General features: G+C 43.1%; 1 protein-coding gene and 1 pseudogene across 7 annotated transcripts in view; one reads left to right on the top strand and one right to left on the bottom strand.

Moving 5' to 3' along the window:
• Positions 1–18270, top strand: part of LOC147023500 (teashirt homolog 3-like) — a 368991-nt gene extending 350721 nt beyond the window's left edge. For 6 of the 7 annotated variants that reach the window (XR_015060228.1, XR_015060231.1, XR_015060230.1 and 3 more), the window contains one exon: positions 17202–18270. The gene's annotated coding sequence lies outside the window, so the exon portion shown is untranslated. Of the gene's footprint in view, positions 1–14081; positions 17181–17201 lie in introns of those variants that run through there. The other variant, XM_085888962.1, reaches the window with a different exon arrangement.
• LOC147023501 (signal recognition particle RNA) lies at positions 4327–4467 on the bottom strand (annotated as a pseudogene).
• Positions 18271–19472: the final 1202 nt, after the last annotated feature.

The raw sequence follows: 19472 nt of genomic DNA, 5'->3' as shown, positions 1-19472 counted from the left end.
GTAAAATATGTTGGTAGAACTCGGATTAAGGGAGAAGTGACTCACTCCAAAACTGGTGGTGTCAATACTTTTGTAAATCCATCCATCCATTGCAAAGTGACCCTTTCGGTGATGGTCTACACCCTGTGGAGATCCTTCCACAGTTACCTTCTTCCTTTTTTGGAACAATGACGCACAGCCATTTATAGAACAACTACACATGTCTGCACATCTCAAATATCACAAGATGACTTCACTGCTTGGTGACTGTTGAAAACTCTATTTAAAATCTCGTAATTACAGCGAAAATTGATCATTGTCTTGGACTAAAATACCATATGCACTCTCATGTCACAAACTGTGGTAGGAAATGATAGAAGGGAAAATGACACCAATAGGATTGAATGTCAACGGTCATATTTTCAATGAATTCCATAAGCCTGGTGTTGCTCAGTGGTTAGGGTGGCTGGCTTGGAATCTTAGGGTCTTGAGTTTGAGCTCTGTTGGCTGCTGAATTAACACCAGGTTGGGTTGATTCAGCCTGCCATCCTTCTGAGGGTTGGCGAAATGAGTACCAGTGTACTGATATAGGGACACAGCATTAGTGGCATAGTCGTGCCCCAACAAAATGATAGCTACCTGGGAGTCAAGCTGCCATATGCAAGAAGAAGAAGTGAATTCCATCACTAAAACATTGCTGATATAATCATGAACAGATGCAAAAATATTCACAAGGGCATGAATTGAAAAGGAAAAAGAGAATATATATATATATATATATATATATATATATATATATATATATATATATATATATATATATATATATATCATTTCAAGTGTTTGTGTGTTTGTATATTATTCTTTCACAGCTGAACCATAGCACCTGGAGGCTCCAAATTGTGGCTGTAGGTACTTCAGAATCTCGGCAAGGTTTTAAGCCTTAAAAATCGTTGTGAGGCCACCATAGACTGCTATAAAGTGCATATTCGGATGTCGGGTCAGGCAGTGCTGCCGCCAGCCTGCAGGGAAAAGGTAACCACCATGAGGCCAATAACTCTAGCTTTTCAATGTCCAACAGGTCCTGAAACCATTGTCAGGAAAAGCTCACTCAGCTGGGCAGTGCTGGGTATCACCCCCCCCCCACCTGTTTGCCCCACCTGGGCAGCACCAGGTAAACGCTGCTAGTTATTCATAAAGAAGACAGAGGACAAAAGAATAAGAGAGTTATAAGAACTGAATTGTGTGTGCTTTGAAGTGCGAATAGAAGGCAAGATTTTCAGTAAGTGAATCATTCTGCCAGGCAGATGGCTAAGAATTCAACGACCACATTCAATTCCATTGCCGTACCGCCTTGGAAACAGCTAAACAAAACATTGCATCGTTTATTTCCTTCAAATTTTGGCACCATTGTATTTGCAGTTCCTGCAAGTGCAAGAGAAGCAGCATCGCTGATCTTGTGATTGATGTTTTATTACTGGCCTGGATTTTAGCAATAGCTCACAAAACAACAGCAAATTTCAGTACATTCAGGTGCTTCACAGAATTGCCATTATCCAATTTCTACAACTGTTGATAGACAAGTAACCAATTGTGAGTTACAGGGTTTTTGTGCTCTACTATATACGTGCACACATGCACACACCGACCAGAAATAAATACAAATTGTCCATATATTACTGTTTCAGTTTAGCTGCTAACAACCTTGTTCCCCTTTCCTTATTGTGGGTGAGGAGACAGGGTCGGACCTTTAATAACAGATATATGATATATGATGTATATATGTAAATATATATATATATATATATATATATATATATATGTATGTATACATTTATAAACATACATACATATATCCTTATCCTTATGAAAATTCATGGACTGGTGTTTGTGTTTGTGTGTGTGTGTGTGTGTGTGTGTGTGTGTGTGTGTGTGTGTGTGTGTGTGTGTGTGTGTGTGTGTGTGTGTGTGTGTGTGTGTGTGTGTGTGTGTGTGTGTGTGTTTGTCACGCTACTCCTACAGTTCTGGGCTGATTACATCCAGACTTGCTCCATAGGATCAGCATGACCCATTTAATGTATGGAGGTGTTTTTATATTTTCCCATGGTCTTGGGGGATGTAACGCAAATTCTCTATGTAAATGTGTATTGTGTAGCACCGCCACCAGGTGAGCGAGGTATTACAAGTCTCCGCCATTTCCAGTGCAATATTCCTGTCCCTATGTTTTCCAGTGCAGTGAGGTGTTTTGAATCATAAGCAGTTGGTATGTTTTTGCTTCATGCACGTAACGTGTTATTTTTTTAGTTTTTGCCTATACATAGCTGTCAGTTACCTATACACCGCCTAAATAAAGGTATGCATCAGAAGAACATGTTGCAGGCTTGGGACATGATTGTCCATAGGGCGGGTACTCTGCGAGTACATCTAATATATATAGCTCATTCCAACCAATCACTGACTCATTGACTGACTGATATTAATGTTTGGTGCCTTCCGGGTGATGTAGAAAGCTGAAAATACATGTCTGGATGGACATTGAAGCCGATACATCAGACAAGCCGGTAGGCGGACATGGGTAGTCGATCAAGTCGAATTTAGTCGTTTTTCAGCCTTTACTAGCCAACAAAAGCGTCCATAGCAACGGTTCTTTCTCACACGTAACTAGGACATACCATGAACCTACCATACCAGTTTCATGTATATCTGACTCATAGTCTCTGAGATATAACGAACTTCGTTTTTTTATTGTTTTCGACCGAGGTTCATTCAAAGTCTGTCTTCTCCGACAGTTTTCATAGGATCCGGCTGGAAATTTTTGACAATATGGCTGAATGTACTGCCCACAGTCGCTCATGGCCCGATTTTTGATTTTCGAAAAAATTAATTTTTGATTTTTTTGAAAATTTCAAAGGTCCGTTGCTAGGCAACAGATGGGCCCATAGCAACGGTTCTCATTTGCACACAACTAGGTCATGGTATGTACCTACCAACCAAGTTTCATCGAAATCACCATTGTATTAACGGAGCACTGGACCGAACAGACATACATACCTACAGACAGACAGACAGACAAACATATCGACGGAAATACTGATAATAAGGGTAGACTAGATCGACTACCCCCCCCCCCCAAAAAAAAAAATAGCAGAACCATGGGAAAGTGTCCATAAATGAAAATATCCAAAAATAAGTGGAGCCTTGTTGTGCTCACTGCAGGTGAGCAACCCGAGTCAATGTGTACAGCACAGTGGTAAGTGTTACAATGTATATACTTTAATTAAAATGTTAGTTTATACATTTATAAATGTACATTATGGTACTTTGTTGGCGGTTTTCATACTGCATTTCTGTGTGAGCCTCATTAAAGCTGTAAATTTATGTCACTGAAAATGTGCAATGAAAACCTCAATTGATATCTTGCAGGAAGTTGCTGATGCTTGCCTATAATCATAAAGCTTCTATTTATTATGTACCTACATATGAAGCATGGTCCGTTATTGCTTACAATGTGTAAGCATACTCCACCAGTACATACACATATACATTGGGGAGCATGCTCCTCAGTGCTTCACTGCGTCCACTTTCCGCCGTCGCTGCGTACACTCTAGAGACCTCCAGCTGGCCAAACCCCAGGCAAATGCCTAGCCCATCCCCATCTCTTAGGTAGAGGACATTCCAGGCACCCACCCGAAGGGACTCAGGTTAACCCGAGGAGACCGCCGTCTGGTGGACGACACCTCAGCACGATTCTGACAAACACTAAAGTGTGTTTTGCCGAGTGAAGTGTCTTGTGGTGGCCGGATTGCAAATCCTGTCACCAATCTCCTTGGGAAGGTAACCAACTGCAAGAGGACATCTGTAGATGGAGTTGGCAGCAGATATGGTTTGGCCCTTGGCTCATAAGGAGCTCATCTGCCCTTCTGCAGGTTTTGTGTTTAATCCTGCTGGGTTCCCATCATGTGCTGCCTTATTGGCTGCTGGTTGCATCATTGGTTAGGGGCGCGTCTATGCCGCTGATGCAGTGCCCCGATTACCAGTATACTGTTGCTTATTTCGCCGACCTCCAAAGGATGGCAGGCTGAGTCAACTCCCTGGTGTTAATTCAGCAGCCAACGGGGCTCGACCTCAGGAGCCTAGGATCCCAAGCCACCACCCTAACCGCTAAGCCAACGCCAGGCTACATCTTGCTGGGTGTCCATGTCCATACACCCTCCACACCATGGGGAACCTGGTTGGGGAGCTGGTTTAGTCACCGAGACTTGGCCATGAACAGGTTAGTATGGGTTTTACATGATACCTGTAGCAAGTCACAGATCTGATTTGGTCTGACCTGACCTGACCTGACATTCAGGGTTGGGTTCCACCATATTGACCAGGCTGCTTTGTACTGTCTATTAGTGCAGCACAACTCAGGACTCCTGTCCTCAAGCAATCCCCCAACTCCAGTCTCCAAGCAGCCGGATTACAGGCACACGCTACTCTTCCCACTATGCCCACATATGCATATATATATTTTTGAAATCACAAAAAAGCAACCAAACAACGTAGGAATGATACCACATTACAATGCCACAATAGGACACCACAATCCTCTTCTGGTTTAGCATCGCAATATCTTTTCACGTTGTTCCGTCATAGTCAGTCCATCAGTGTGCCTGTCTCCTCATAACTCAAAATCATGAACCATAACAGGCTGAAACTTTATCTACTATACTAAAAAAATAGAATATGTTTGGATGTATGTGTGTTTGTTTGTTTGTTTTTGTTTGTTTGTTTGTTCGTCCTTTATAGGCAGCCGAACCGTTGGATGGAATGAGATGAAACTTGGCATGAGTGATCCTTGGGACATGAGAACGGACATGGGGGGTTGGGGGGGGGTCAAGTTCAAGGTCAAAGGTCACTGGGTCAAGGTCACCGGGTAACTTCAATTTCTCAATTTCATCCGATCGAGACGGGACCAACGCCATTCAACAGATAACTGTACCCGCCCATGGGCAGGTACTTTGCTAGTACATACTAAGGGAACTCGAAGGGAGTGCAGGAATGAAAATTGGGTGTTTGAGTTCATTTAAGCACCCCTTTTGAAGAAAATTAACAGCCTTATTTAATTCTCCTTTATCAAGGTTCATCCTCGGTCAACCCCTTTGTCAGCCCTCTATGCTCGCTGGGGTCTTAATGCACCAATTTATTTTTTGCACTGCTCAACAATGTCTTGACTTGGAACAGACCACAACGGTTTATTTATGATAAAGCGCTCAATTTTTGTTTCACTTTCCTCACTCATATCAAATGCCTCATCTTCATGCCTACGAATCGCTGGATACATTGCAATGCTTATTAACACGATGAGACGCCAGTGGTCATGGCTTTATTTCATTTCGGCACATGCAATAAGCTCTAGAATCTCTTAACCTGAGCTGCATTTGAAAACTGAAACTGCGCAATTAACCTTTGCAGTTCTTCCTGTTCGACTGCTAAAAAAAAAAAGTGTTCATTTGTCCAATTCTGACATTGTTTGACACTCCGAGCATCTCTGGGTGGTGTGTGATTGCTCATCACTTGCCAAGCCTTCTGCTCTTTATCAACCGTTTCATTGGAGTGCTTCCTTGAGTGCTTTAGCCACTTGGCAAGCGCTCTACAAGCTGCTTGGATGTTTGAATGCAAGCCTGGCGATACATGGGAAAAGCCACCACTGCCCCTCTGCACTGCCCCTCTGCACTGCCCCTCTGCACTGCCCCTCTGCACTGTCCCTCTGCACTGCCCCTCTGCACAACACAATCAAAAATGCATCGAACAACAGACAAAGTCTGGGCCCCACCTGCCTGTGTTGCGCCTCGCAGTTAAATGCAGTGTCAAGCCTGCCGTTCCTTATCAACGGATGGATGGATGGATGGAGGGAAGGAATGGATGGGATGGAGGGAAAAGTTGTACGGATGGAAGGGATGGATGGAAGGGATACACAAGGAAATTAGAAGCAGGTGGATGCCATTCCACCCATCATGCCTGCGCCACATCAACACCACACCAATTTGTCAAAACAGAAAAATGCAAAATGTTTTTTTTTAAGTGTTTTTTTTTTAATTAGTTTTTTTTTTATTGTATTTGTAGTTTTTTCTCTTTTTTTTTTTCTTTCCAGGAGAGGGGGCATGGGCAAAAATGGTCTTGGGTAAAAAACACACAACATCAACCACACAACACCTCTTGATAAGACCCCCACCAACAGAACTCCAGACACATGCACAATCACCCATCAATGCTCAAGCTTCCTCAAAGTCCTGCCAACATCTCTATAACCCTCCATCTCCATAACTTCCAAGTAACTATCTAATTCTAATTTAAACTTATCTACTGTTTCTGCTATCACTACCTTTCCAGGGAGACTATTCCATGCATTAATATAACTACTCTCTGAGTAAAAGACCCCTACCTTACTACCGTTTTTACTCTCCTCTTCTTTACTCTCAGGATATGGCCCCTGGTTCTACCACTGTCTACTCTGCTGAATAATTCTTCCGCACTTATTTTATCTGTACCTTTCATTAACTTAAACATCTCCATCATATCACCTCATAACCACCTCCTTTCTCGTGAATAAAGCCCTGTCGTCTGCAGCCGCTCCTCATAGTCGAGTCAAGCTGGGATTAGAATCATTCTAGTAGCCCTGCACTGAATGCACTCGATGCCATCTATGTCCTTCATAAGTTGTGGTGACCAAAACTTCACACAATATTCTAGATGTGGCCTCACTAAATTCCGATGCAATGTTAACACCACCTCTTTTGATTTATATATGATCCTCCTCCGAATACAACCAAAACCCCATTTGCTATGCCGAGAGCTGCCTGGTACTGTCGTGCTGCCTGCTTACCTCCTGTATCTATTACCACCCCCAGATCCTTCTCCTGTGTGACACGCTCCAAAATTGCCCTTTGCATCCTGTGATCTCTTTGCATTATTCCTCGCCATCCACAACGCCTTACACTTGCTCAGGTTAAATTGCATCTGCCAATCTTTTGCCCAATCTATGCAAGTGTCAATATTTTCCTGAATCTGATCACCACCCCCTCTGATATCCACCTTACCACCAAGCTCTGTGTCATCTGCAAATTTGGAAAGTCTACTCTTCACCCCACTATCCAGATCATTGATGTAAATTATGAATAATAATGGTCCGAGTACTGATCCCTGAGATACCCCACGACTTACATCCTCCCACTCACAGCCACTCTTTGCTTCCAATCACTGAGCCAGTTTTCAATACAATTAGCTACCTGACCAGCCATTCCACAAGCCTTCACCTTGGCTAACAACCTCCGATGTGGTATCTTGTGGGGATGGATGGACCAAACTGATGTTTGTAAGCCATGGCGAGAGAGAAGACGGTGGTGTAACTTACGTTTTTTTTTCTTACAGCCGTTGTTGTTTTTGAAAATATAATTACAAATTGACATTCAAGACAATGTTAGGTGATAATGTAAATGTAGTACACATATAAACGTGTGTACCATTGTCCTATTTCAATCTGACAAATGTTTAAAATATAATCTTCACCTCAGAGTGGTCATCCTGAGCACCATCTGGAGATGTTCAGAGATGGACCCCCGTGGTGGAGTACTTTCGAGGTTATTAGGGGAGAGGTGTTTTTCAAAACCCAAGCTTATTGCAGATGCTGCTGCAGGGAATGTAATGGCAGACAAATGACCAGTAGGTGGGAACTCATTCATTCTTTCATAATTCATTCCTTACACCTTGTGTTCACTCCTTGAGATTGGAGTATCGTGTGTTCATGAACAACCATGAAAATTGCTGTGAATCCACTTTCCATCTCATCCATCCCTTCCCTCCATCCCATTCCTTCCCTCCATCAATCCATTCCTTCCCTCCATCCTTCCCTCTATCCACCCTTCCTTTCATCCATCCCTTCCCCCAATCTCTTCATTTGTCCTCACTCCCCAACCCTCCTTCCTCTCTCTCCTCACTCTCTCACCCCTCTTCCAACTTTCTTGAAGTGATAAACAATGGGTGGTTGTGATAAGTTCCCACAGGTGGTTGTTTTATGGTTTGGAGGTGGTTATGTTGTGATGTGGTGTTTGTGTTGTGTTTATAGCCCGGAGTGTCGGGGAGTATGTGGGTTGAACAGATGGGCACTTTTTTGGCAGTCGGCGCTGCTGCTGGATTTGTTTCCTAGATTTGAATTTTAGGATTTGACTTGGGTTGAGAGATTCTGGGGCTTTTGCTTGTAAAACATGAGCTGAAATTTAATAAAGGCACAAATCACTGGTGTCTCCAGGTGGTGTTTGACCGCCTTGGAGAGACCCAGTTCTAGAGCAGGTAAACAGGTTGGCAGCCACAGTTCAAGTCAGATACCTCAAGGGAAGCCCATATTTTAATCTCTTTAAAAATGGTACTTGCTGTTTGAAAGAGACAGGTGGTTTTGCTATCCTGTTTGAGTATGCTGTACTAATGCCGGCAGATGGGACCATCCGCCCCACTTCTCCTCAAGCCCCTTCCCAAATGAAAGTTGAACCCCCTTCCCCCCACCTCTTCAAGTCCCACGACCAAACGCAAGTCCAGAACACCCCCTTCCCCTCACCACTTCCCCCTCCTGACTCCTCCATCCTCTTGGCTCCCAACCCTCCCTCGCACACCCTACCTCCCGGAGTGTACAGCGATGTGTGGTGAAGTGTCACTCTCCCCCCACCCTTTCATCGTTCTCCACTCACAACTCCCCACTTCCTCAAACCCCTCCTTGCTCCCTCTTCTCTCTCTCCCCTCCCTCGTCTCTCTCCTCCCCCTCCCTTCTCTCTGTCCCTTCCCTCCCTCCTTACTCTTTCCTCCTCATTCTCCCCACCCTATCTCCCTCTCCAACCCCCCTCTCTCTCACTTCTCTCCTATTTCTCTGTCATCCCCCCACCCCCCTTCATATTTCCATGAGCGAAGTGAGTGAGTGATATTCCAGGGCTGGCTTAAGGACTTTGGGTCTTGAGTTTGAGTCCTTATCATGCTGTTACATAACACCAGGTGGGTTGACTCAGCCAGTCATCCTTCTGAAGTTGGCAAAATGAGCCCCAACTTCCTGGAAACCTTGGGCACTGATCAGCGGCACAGCCTTCAATGCAACTTTCTCTTTTGCCATCGACGGTTTTTAAGTTTTCCCGATTTCATTTCGGTGTGTTGTTGTGGCAAAATCTGTTCTTCTTGCCTGGTAAATACCACCATCTTTCTACTACAAAGATATCGTTTTGTTGTTGTTGTTGTTGTTGTTGTTGATGTGTAGTTATTTTGAGACTTGGATCTAAGGTGGATGGAGGTCATGTTTTCACCCCTGTTTGTCTGTTTGTTTGTCTGTCTGGTTGTCTGTGAACAGGATATCACAAAACTTGGTGGACAGCTTGGGTGTGTACCAAGGATAAATTGTTTTTGGTGATTAGATTTTGGTGAAGATCCTCATTATTAGATTTTGGTAAAGATCTGGTCACTTAAAGTTTTAAATTTTTCAAGTCATTCTTCACTATTGAGAGATGGTGCAAAAATGATACATGGCTCATTATCTCAAAAAGTTGTGCACAGGGTGGATGACTTGGGAAGCTTGGTGATAAGAACAAGCTGATTAGATTTTGGTTCAGGTACAGATGCAGACCTGGCCTATCATTGGCTTACAAAACGTCAACTGTTCAGCCTGGCAGAGGTATGCACTCTACCGAGTCCCTTTCTAGTATTATTTTCCATGACCATCAGTGTTTTTAGGAAGGTGCTCGCTTTATCAACAGCAATTCCAAACTTAATGCCAAGCTCGAACAGTAATGCACAGTGGACCAAGATGCTCAGAAACTTGTTGAACCTTTGTTTACTGTCAGATCTCAATTACATAGAGACCTGGTTACGGTGAAGCGTTGCATTTGCTGTAATTTTGCTGTAATTTTGTGTGCACTTTAGACAACTAGATTTTGGTCATTGGTTTCACAATTGTCAACATGGTCCTGTCGAATGCAGTTGTCATGTTATCCTTGGGAAGTAGCAGGACAACGAAAGAATGATCATGTGATGCCTGTGTGATCATTATGGGCAATACATATGCAATGATGGCACCCAAATTTTTAATTTGTTTTATTAATCCACCCAATTAAAATAGAAATACAAACACTGTATCTAAATAAATCAACTTCAGTCAAGTCTGTGTTTGCCGAGTGGCGATCCATCCCAGGTATTATCTCGAGCCAAAGAAACTGCTTCGGCAGAACCAACCGTCTCTAAATACTTCATTATATATATATATATATATTTTGGTGTGTCTTGGACTATTGTATCTCAATCCTAGAACTTTTTAATGCCCCTTGTCCTAAAAGCATTACACAGTCACTTTTATACCACTTATGTTGCATGGATTGGCACATTGTCATGCCAAGTAACCCTGTTTAATGTCACCTCACTTTGTCAGGTTATTGTTCTGACACTTGTCATCTGGAAGAGTGTGTTTTATCGCCCGTAAATGTCCAAAGTCCTCATTACATTCGGATTTGATAAACCGAATGCTTGATCATCAACAAAAGGTGGGTAGCTTCATTGACTGTGGCTCTTTAAATGTGACATCAGATGACATACTGATTTGTGACCTGCACGCAGAAATGAAATGAATAAATGGAGTAAAATCACAAAGGGTGTCGAGTTCCCATCAAGTTACGAAAATGGGTTATTTACACGAAGAATCATGACCTTTGTTCAATGGGATTATAATGTGGTTTTAGAAGTGATTGCAGCTATCCAAGGTGACTGCAGGCCAGATACATATTCCATCCATCCATTGGGACCATACTCTTTGCAAAGCGTGTGTGCTGCTTAAACAGTCTCCTTGGCTATTGGGCACAATCCTGGCCGGGTCACCGCTCCGACACAGGATACCAGCAGGCTGGCACTCATTTTGCCAACCTCGGAAGGATGACAGGCAGATTAAACTCCACCTGGTATTAATTCAACAGCCGAGTAGGATTTGAACTCAGGATCCTAATCCCACCACCCTAGCCATAAAGCCAACGCCAGGCATATAGATGCATATTGTTTATGCATAAATAGCAGAATTTAACCCCCACTCGATATGCTCTCATCCTCACTCCCCCACGCTACTACTGAAAGCTCCAATGCTTCTTCCATCCACCATTACCCAACATCTCACATGTATCTATTTTCTCTTTTATTATTTTTATTCATCATGATCCTTTTCTCAATTTCACCCCCCCCCCCACCCACACTCTTTATTGATCCTAATATGTAGATGACGTTTAATTTTCAGTAACAGGCTAAAACAATCACCACATTTCTTAAAACAATGAAACACACGTGAATTCAGATACATATCATGGTCAATGCGGAGCGTCGGTTCTGCTGAAGCAGTTTCTTGCCTCGACTGACGCAGGAAACTCGACCAAGGGTGCAGGTATTAGGAATTTGTTCAGGGTGCCAGTGATAACTCGCCTACTCTTCGTGAATGAGCCCAGGGAATACCATTACCAAATGGCAATAATTCAATGGAAAATTCAATGATCCGAACGATCATTCACAAGTGTGATTTTCAACTGGAAGATCACTCACTCAACTCGGGTGATCCCCAAGACATTTTTAGGTTCAAATTTTTTTTACTTATTTTGTGTTTTTTGGGAGGCACATGTAATGAAGCAAATTTTACAGGGATGAGAAAAAACATTGGGTGAAATGTAATCTAAAGCTGAGATTATCTCGACGGAATATTCTGTGGCAAGTGTAATTTTACAAAACTCTATTTTATAATGTGCGCAGGATGTTGACCTCGCAGTCAAAGTGCAGAGTTCGGTATTGGAAGAGAGCATCATGGTGTAATATGTCGCTTACAAATAGCATTAACAACAATCTCAGGGCATATACAGCGTTATGGAATTGGACTAAGGCACCACAGCTTGCACTGTTTTACTGGTGAGATGATGCACAGATGTAAAAAGATGAGTTTGCTGCATTGAAATGTAAGACTACATTATGAATTCAATGTCTGGCAAACTCATCCATTTTTTCTCTTTAATGTTTCTTGTTCATGCTCATTTCTTTATATCCCATTCACTTCTCGACTTGCTTTTCCTGTTTCACTTTTCGTTTATGTTTCACCAAGTACAGGAAGACCTGAAGCATCGTACATTTCATTTTCCATTGTCGTTATAGTTGCTCAATTTCAGTGGCGTAATGGTTGAAGCGTCCGCTCTGAGTCTGGGAGGTCGGCGGTTCAATCTCCCGTCCAAGTCATACCAAAGACTTTAAAAATGGTACGTGCTGCTTCCTTGCTCAATGATCAGCATTTAAAAAAGATAGAGCACTGGCAAATAACCATTGTGCAGGCTTTTGATTTCCCTAATGGCCTCTTCCTCTGTCATTGTAGTGAAACTAATATTATTGTTTCTTTGTTTGTAGATTTATTTTGAGATTTCCACATCAATCATGCTGCTTGGGATTGAGGAAGTACCGGGATTCAAAATAAAAAGTTTTTAAAAACAATTATACAAATTTAACCAATGCAAAAGGATAAATTTAAATAATGATTATAAGTGATTGGATCAAAATTAATTTGACAGCACTAAACCGCTACTTTCTTGTCCTCAAGAGAAAAACAAAAATGGAAACTTCATTTTCACCAACTTTGAGGCCCAGAAAGCGGAAATATCATAATCGGTGGAAGTCCGGCCCATGTGATAAATGTAGTGATGCTCCGATAGATAAACTTAGAGGGATGAGTCCAAACATGAACAAAGTTGTTCATGTGCCGATGCTGTACAACCAAGGAAATTATTATCAAAATGTCCATTTTGAAGTCTGTGGCCATTGGTCTTGCATTCCGCGTGATTACGATGCCGGTACCTTTCACATAACATAACAACATAACATGTGATTAGTGCTGGTTTAGCATATGTGTTAAGTTCTTTGTCATGTGAGATTTTAAACAACTATCGATGAGTATATAAATAATTACATTGGATTACAAACCTTCGATTTTTATATCAAATGCGGATTTGATTCTGCCAGTTGATTGTTTTTTGGTCAGTGAAGCCTGTGATCCTGTGATCTCACCGAGATATTTGAAATTGGAAACTGCTCGTACTTTACGACTAATCTCTCCATCTCCGATAATGCAACTTGAAATTATAATATATTTAATATTATTTGGCAATAACTTTATTTTTGAAGCCCTCACAGCAAAGTGGACTATTGACGTGTTCTAAAGCATCTTTGTTGCCTCTTATTCTTCGAAACACTTTATGAGGAGCAAAATAAACAATACGTTGTTGAATTAGAGAGGAGTTTATCGCAATACTTGAATCAGTTACCCCTTTTTGTTGTCGGGTGATGAAGCGATATTGTATATATTCATTAATTTGTATCGCTAAGTGAGGGCAGGCCTTTTTGCTACACTTTTCCTCCCTTCAAACACATCACCGTTCAGTAAGTAATATCTTCACCTTTACTCCTGCCACTGAAGGAGGACGGAGGTTATGTTTTCACCCCCGTTTGTCTGTCTGTGAGCAGGATATCTCAAAAAGTTATGGACAGAGTCGGACGACACTTGGTGGACAGGTTGGGTGTGTGACGAGGACAAATTGATAAGATTTTGGTGAAAATACGGATCCGGCTCCGAGAATTGTTTGAGTGATTTGTCACAACTGAGAGATAGGGCCAAAAACAATATTTATCACGATATCTCAAAAAGTTGTGGATGGGTGATGACAAAACTTGGTGGATGATGTGGGTCGGTGACAAGAACAAGCTGATTATATTTTGGTTTAAGGTCCGGATGCAGATCCGGCCTATCAGTGGGATACAAAACGTAAACTGTTCAGCCGGGCAGAGGTATGCGCTCTACCGAGTGCCGTTCTAGTTTGCCTCTGTTTTACTATAGTAAAATAGTTAGCAGCTACTGTACACTTATAACAGGTTTCATGAACTCATAGTTATCATTCAATATCTTTAGCCCTTTGCTCATGGTAGTTCATACTCTTTTTGACTTGAACCTGACAGTTTGGTTGAAACTGAAAATCGAACAAGCTAAAGTGTACTTGACTTTTAATAAGTACAAATGATCTGTTCCCCAGGATGTGGATGGCTGGAACCTTATGAATATACAAACAGGTTGACCTGCTGTTTTCCCACCCACCTTTCAAAATAACATGAAAATGAAAACATTCATGGATGTACGTAACGGTGTACAGCAAAATCGATCTCATACTGCTCCCGCTGCATCATTCTTGCATTATTCAAGACCATTATTTGATCAGAATTCTATTAACGACACTTTACCAGCTCCGCTGATTCCTCGACATGGATTCCTCACATGAAGAAAGGCCGATCTCAGCTCGACAAGACCCCCGATAATATGCTTATCAGGGAGACAGCAGCATGCTTCTTTGCCTGTTCCTTCCCATTACCTTGGAAAAGGCTTTTGATAGCTGTTGGCATACCACCTTGTAGGAGCTTTTGAATATACTTACAAAACAACACCCTCAGTGTGGAGCTTGGCAGTGGGACTTGATGAAACATTTGTTCTAAGGGAAAAATATATTTGTAGTGTTCCTTCTCCGCTGGATTTGTTTTCCCTTGCTTGTTACACATATGTTATAAAATGGGCTAGAGTTCCCAGTTGGAGAACGGTAAATGTGACAGGACAACCTTTATGTTTGATGTCCTGCAGGATATATGTTTTCAGCCAATACATTGGGTGAAGTTGATACTGGCATTTTGTGCTGCACCACCCTCGGTGCCTCTACCAGACTCAGTGGTTGTCATTCTCTTGGCTTTACCTCCAGGTGTAAAGTCTAAAGACCAGGCCTCGCCTTATAAACATGCCTGTATTTGCTTGCACCCTGTTGACTGCAGCCTAAATTCTGCCAGGAAACGAATCAGTGCGACACGGTGGCAGACACGGGTTAATGAGCATCACATCTCAAAGTGCATTTTCAAGCTTGCTTCCTGTTACTTCCATGAATTTTAACCAAAAAATGCTGTTGCACAGGTTGACGGGGATTATCGGCGACCGTGGCAGATCTCAAAAGTTTAACTGTGGAGCAGAACTCAAAGATTGATTGGCCAATAAATGTGATAGTGGGAAGAAAGACCTGGCACATCAGTATATCATCACCTTATAGTCATTGAGCCCATAATGAACCAATCCTAACACAGCCTTCAGGCCTAACCCATCAACAGAAGCCTCGACTAAAATTGGTTACATGCAATTAAGACAAATGAAGGTGAATCGTTTGTGTAGATTGAGGCTTGTAATGAAATGTGCTGGATACCCCCCACCCCCTATTTTGCCTCTCCCCTCCATCCACTCGTTTCCCTGGTCTGGACTGTCTGATGGAAATAGCCACCCCTAATTGGATGTCGAGGCGCTAGGCGCCGTAATTAGCCAGGTTTTTGGCAATCCCGAAATTCGGCCAGCAAATGTCAGGGCCCCGGCCAGGGCAGAGCACTGTGGCAATTTATAAGAGAGTTCGCAGACAACCTGAGATTTTGGACTTGTATTCTCACCGCCCCCCCCCCCCGTTGCCCTGTTAACATTGCACAACGATGTGCATGCTCTTTTGATGCCCCTTGGACATGCGGTGGCTTAACCTGGTAAAAGGATTCCAAGCCTAATTTTGAATGCAAGTCATTTGCCTGTTGGCTTGGCTATTGATGCTGATGTTGTAGCAGACATTATAAACGATGTGCAAATGTAAAGCCTTCCTTTCAAAACTTGTTGCTGAAGTTCTATCAACTGATTCTTTGGGTTTTTTTAATCCCCCAACTGGGCGTCTGCCTTGCCAGGGGTTTATATTCTGGATGCCATCTGTGCGTCCGTTCAGAGCCTCCACTCGAAAATGACCACACGTATTTCTTTCATATTCAGCACATGTATGCAATATTTTCTTGGCATGAGGCACATGAAATTATTTTTGAGATCAGAGCCAAAAGTCATGGGACACACGATTTTATTTCTGAATTCTGGTGATTTTTTTTTTTTTTTTTTAAAGCATGTTGCGGTTGAGAATAGTACAGGATGGTGTATGCTTCCGGTGACCATTATTTATTTATATACACTTTACCATCTCCACAACTAATGTACAATTATTTATTTCCATACACTTTACCTTCTCCACCACCAACACACAACCTTTATTTATTTATTTATTTAAACACGCTTTACCATCTCCATGACTAACATAACACCACAAATTATTTATTTTCGACTGTGATCCAATTCTCACGAAAGAGCATATATCACATGTAGTTCAAGGACATTAGGAGATGTCAGTGTTCCGTTGCATGAATCACAAGGACATTCGTAGACCATGTACAAATCAAAATGGTGTATGGAATTTGAACCTAATGTCTCAGCACCACGAGCCACGTGCTCAAGTCGGAAGATGCCAAACAGTCCGAGCCAAGTGTTTGCAGGTTTCCAGTGGAAAAAAACGTCACTGTTCTTCAATATTTTGTTCATTTGATCTGTTGTTATTTTGTCAGTTATCTATACTTGGTTGCAGTCGAGACAGGGTATATGTTGAAGAAGTTACAAGAGTGTGGTATGATGATGCAAGTGATGGTGGTTGGTAATGATAGAGCTCTGTTATTATTGCCATTGGGTTATTAACCTATTTATCTCTTTAACCAGCACTCTCGATTTGGTGCATTTCTCGCAATTTTAATGAACTCTCTATTTCTGTGGCTGATAGAAAGCATAGTTACGCTCCGTCTCCCACAGCAGACAGTGCCCTTGCTAACAAGGGGACAACGGGCAAGCAATGTTGCTTGTGCCAGGGGTCGTGCGGGTTTTATAGTGGAGGGTGACATATGGCTGTTAATCAATTTTAAAGCCATTTCTGATGAGAAACTCAGCAAGTGCTTATCAGAGCTGTGGACGTTAAATGAGCCACTCGCAGCGAATCTATAAATTCCGTGGAAAAATTCTATCCCAGCCGTAACCCCTCTCCCCAGGCTGCCACAACTCCAAGCCCCTACCCCAACCTCCCTTCAACAATCTCAACCCTCCTCCCCCTCCCCCACAACTTGTACAACCCAGTAGCCCCTTCCATAGCCTCTTTTCCCTACGGCCTACCTAGAATCAGCTCGTACCTCTTGATTTCCACCTTGATTGATCGCCCATGCACGAACTGGGAATTGACAGCAACTTTCATTTGCTTCCCCTCTTTCTTCTCTTTTTCACCTTCAAGGTCAATGGATGGAGGTGCAAGCGGGTCTGACTTGGCGGAGAGGGAAAGCACACCTCCCGGTTACCAACCTCCCACCTCTACCTGAAGCATCCCTGCCATCATCGTTTTGCCTTCTCCTCCTCCTCCTCCTGTTTCTTCTCCTCATCCTCCTCCTCTTCTCCTACACCTCCGCCCTTTCCTCGCCTAGAGCCAAGGGCATGAATCACTTTCTGCCGGAGATTGAACAGGCCAGGACTGCAGCAGCCCATGATTGCAAGGGAGAGGACCATTTTTCTTCATTCCCGCTAACAATTTGGTAATGAAATATTGATTTTTAGTTAGATGGAAATAGCAGTTATTAAGTTTGCATTGATAAATTGTTCCCTTCCGTCGCCTCGAAGTGCTTCAGTCAAAGACCTAACTGCACATTCACAGCCTCTGATGTATTAATTTGACAAATATGCCGTGTGGCCAGAGACCGAACGAAGGAGAGCAATATCCCTTGACATACATCAGGATCGGCCGTCTGAGCTGAAGCGTAATCCTTCACCGGCCTTATGAAGCTTTCTTTGCTCTGGGAAATTTATTTTTGCTACCCGGCCATTTGCTGCACGACGCAATCAACCTTACATTGCAACATGCCAAAGAGGGCGGCAGCCGGCATCGAAGGCAATTTCATCACTGGCCGAGGAGCTGCAGGAACACAGTTCTTTCTCAAATGCTTATTTGAATGGCCTAGATCAGTGATGGAGCAGCAAAGGGTAAAGACCCATCTGCAGCTGTGCACCCAGTACCATACTAATGATTTCGGTGTCATTTGGGCACTCATCACCTGGAACGAGTAATTTTGGCATTGAGGGAGGTTGAGCATCCCCCAGTGCCGTTCACAAGACAACGCATACTCACCCCTTTTTCACATCCATCGCTGACTCCTTCAACACTTTTTCTCACCCTCTCCCTTCCTGCATCTATTTTCTCCTCCAAAGATGCCTCAGTGATTTGAGGACTTTATCAGAAAATGCAAGCCACAAGCCACTGATATGCTTTTGATCTTTATGATTACCCAAGTAAAAGGATCTTCTCTTCACAAGTCTTGGCTGGATTGGTGTCTCACAAGTCCAACCATTATTTTTCTCAACTACTTATACAATTTGTGACTCATCACAATTTAAACCAACATATTTACCTCCATGGCCGGGTTCTTTTTTGAAGTTCGCAAGAAAACAGCACCTTGGAAGTACAGTGACACCCCTTTGTCATCCGACCTCCATGGAAACAGGCCTTAACAGTGCCCTGCCTGTCGCCGGTTCGGCCCCATTTCACAAAGGCCTGTCAACTTCTCCTAGCAGGCCATGTGGCCTGTATGAGGATTACCTGAATAAGACTGCTCATGAATGATGGTTTTTTGTCACCCATGACAGAAAAGGCACGAGATGGGACAGATTTGGGCGTCCGTTTGGTCAAAACCACAGACCTGGTGCACATTCCTAGGTCCCTCCACCCACCTCCTTTATCTGCCCGCATGCCGGCAAGGATTTTTCATCCTTTCAGCCCTGTCCGAGAGTGGAAGAATTGATGCTGTGCCATTAGGGTGTAATGAGGCATGGGAAAATATATACCTTTCGTGCCACTTGCTACGGATTCGCCCGAGTTGCAAGCCAGAAGCCCTCATGTTTGTCAGTGTCCATCAATCAGGCGGCTGGGAAATTTGCCTGTCGGGCCAACGCCCTCTGGGATCGAGACCTGCTTTTGTCGCCTTGCGGCTCAGCACTCGCCCATCCTGACAAAGGCCTTGCCAAGCTCCTGGCATTCTGGTCCAAAATTACTCGCTCACTTGACAGCCACCCCCATCTGCCTTAAGTCATGCCGTTTTGACATAAGGCCTGGGGTTTGGGGTGGATGTGGGGTGGGTGGGGGCAGGAGCAAGAAATAGTAAGAGTTGGCCGTGGAACAAGGAACAAGACCTGAGCGGTGATGGAAGAGGAGCAGACACAGACAGCAACAATTACATTTTCAGGTGAAGGTGTTAATTTAAATTTTGTTTTTTCCTGAGAGACTCAACAAGCACTTCTTGCCTAGCACTAAAGCTGGGAGATAAAGTTGCAGAGGGACGTTGTTGCCAGATGGCCAAAAATTAGAAGAAGAAAAAATCAAATGCTGTGGCCACCACAAGGTCCAAAGGAGAGCCTCAAGTCAAATGTACAGAATCATTTTGAATGCACTGCCATGGCTGGACGCTGTTTTTCATAGCGCTTTCTTTTGTAGATAACGGAACCTGTAAATGGCATGTTT

This window comes from Eptatretus burgeri, chromosome 7 (genome assembly GCF_056783735.1).
Source record: "Eptatretus burgeri isolate ZD-2024b chromosome 7, Ebu_testis_v1, whole genome shotgun sequence".
Lineage (NCBI taxonomy): Eukaryota > Metazoa > Chordata > Myxini > Myxiniformes > Myxinidae > Eptatretus > Eptatretus burgeri.
The sequence above is the reverse complement of the archived record's forward strand: the minus strand, read 5'-3'. Positions and strand labels throughout refer to the sequence as shown.